General features: G+C 38.6%; 1 protein-coding gene across 2 annotated transcripts in view; it reads left to right on the forward strand.

The window, feature by feature from the left end:
• LOC122254235 (uncharacterized) overlaps nt 1-2,500 on the forward strand; it is a 1,188,590-nt gene that overhangs the window by 308,719 nt on the left and 877,371 nt on the right. The gene's annotated exons all lie outside the window — the stretch shown is intronic.

Below are 2,500 nucleotides of genomic sequence, written 5' to 3' on the forward strand. Positions count from 1 at the left end.
GTTAACTTGAGGATATATGATTCTTGTATAATTAATTTCGTTATTACATTGCAATTTCCTTTGTCTACTTTTAAAAGAATCTCCATGTATACCAGTGTGTGTGTGTGTTTAAGCGTTAATGGAGTTATAAAGTGTGTGTGTATGTGTGTGTGTGTGTGTGTGTGTGTGTGTGTGTGTGTGTACAGTATATGTATATGTACATATATATATACATACATATATATATATATATATATATATATATACATACATACATATATATATATATATATATATATATATATATATATATATATATACATACATACATATATATATATATATACATACATACATATATATATATATATATATATATATATGCATATATATGTATTTATATATATGTACATATATATGTATTTATATATATGTACATATATATGTATGTATGTACGTATATATACATGTATACACACACACACACACACACACACACACACACACATAAACAAACACACACACACACACACACACACACACACACACACATATATATATATATATATATATATATATATATATATATATATATATATATGTGTGTGTGTATGTATGTATATATGTATATATATTTTTATATATATATATATATATATAATATATATATATATATATATATATACATATATATATAATATATATATATATATATATATATGTATGTATGTATGTATGTATGTATGTATGTATATATATATATATATATATATATATATATATATATATATATACATATATATATATATTATATATATATATATATATAGTGTGTGTGTGTGTGTTAGTGCGCGCGTGCGAGTCTGGCTTTTCTATGCATGTAAATGTGTGAGTAGATAAACATATGTCTATACATGGACCACAGTACCGCCATCACTATACCGTTGTTTTTGATAGTATCATGTATATAGTCAAGCATCATTATGTTTCTATCACCACTAGTCAAGTCATTATGGTTATGATAATGGCGTTGATGTTAATGATAGTCTTGTTACTTTTGATATGATTATTATGGCGATTAGAATATTTTTGTAACATTCTAATATCGATCTTTGTGGTGGTCCTCTAATTATCTTGATTATCCTCATCAGTAATGACCTTTATAGTCGACGTCATAATTACGACGACCTTCAAAATACCTCAGTCACCCATCAACGGCAATATGAAGACGTCGATACAAGGGAAAGAGGAAGGAACGCGGATAAACAGAGAGATAGAGAGATAAAGAGAGATAAAGGAGAATAAAAACGATGAGGATGAAACGAACATGCCTTAGAAAATGAAGAGCGAGAGCCGTGGAATTTCTTGTACTTTTCTTCTAATTGCGAGGAGGGGGAGGGGGTGGGGGGTAGGACACATACCGTACGTGCCTTTGCCATTGATTCCCGTCGGCAATTCTCTCCACTCTCCATCCCCTGTTTACACGGTGTTTACTCTGCCTATCTTGCCGAACCCTGCCACTCTCCCCTATCGACAACCTTTTTACCTTGCCTTGTTGTTCTGAATCACTGCCCCCCCCCCTGCCCCTCCCCGCCTACCCTTTGCTCACCCTGCCTGCATGATTTTCTTAGCTCCTACCCTATCGGTTTCCCCTGCTTACCCTGCCACCCTTCTCTGCCTATACACTGCATACCCTGCCTATTTTACCCTGTTCTTCTGAGCCCCTACCCTGCTACTCTCCCCTACTTACCCTGCCTGTCTTGTCCTGTTCTTCTGAGCCCCTACCCTGCCGCTCCTACCTGCTTACCCTGCCTGTCTTGTCCTGTTCTTCTGAGCCCCTACCCTGCCGCTCTCTCCTGCTTACCTTACCCTGTTCCTCTGAGCCCCTACCCTGCCGCTTTCTCCTGCTTGCTCTGCCTACCTTGCCGTGTTGTTTTGACCTTCTCCTGCTTTCTGCTGCTTACCCTGCCTACTTTACCCTGTTCTTCTGAGCCCCTTCCCTGTTGCTTTCTCCTGCTTGCCCTGCTTGCCTTGCCCTGATATTCTCAGCCCCTACCTTGTCGCTCTCGAAAACTTACCCTGCCTACCTTGTCTTCTGCCCCTGCCCTGCAACTCCTCCTCTACCTACACCCTGCTGAACCTGCCGATCTTGTCCTTTGTTCTGAGTCCTTGTCCTATCCCCCTACCCCCCTCTCCCGTCCTCCCTGCCTGCCTACCTGCGTTGCCCTATTACATGTCCCCCTTAAACACCCCCTCCCCCTCCCCCTCCTGCTCCAGAGGCACAGGTATCTGCACTCATTTAGGAGGTATGTTCGGCTTTGTGTGTGTGTGTGTGTGTGTGTGTGTGTGTGTGTGTGTGTGTGTGTGTGTGTGTGTGTGTGTGTGTGTGTGTGTGTGTGTGTGTCTGTAGCTATGTTCGTTTTTTTTCCTTTCTCTTTATATGTATGTAGGGAAAGAGAACGGAAAGGGGCAAAAATATATGAAGGAAAATGAGGTAACGGAAAATATAACAAGAAGAGGA

The sequence above is a fragment of the Penaeus japonicus genome, unplaced genomic scaffold (genome assembly GCF_977035675.1).
Source record: "Penaeus japonicus unplaced genomic scaffold, GWHDUDI00000001_assembly GWHDUDI00000005, whole genome shotgun sequence".
Lineage (NCBI taxonomy): Eukaryota > Metazoa > Arthropoda > Malacostraca > Decapoda > Penaeidae > Penaeus > Penaeus japonicus.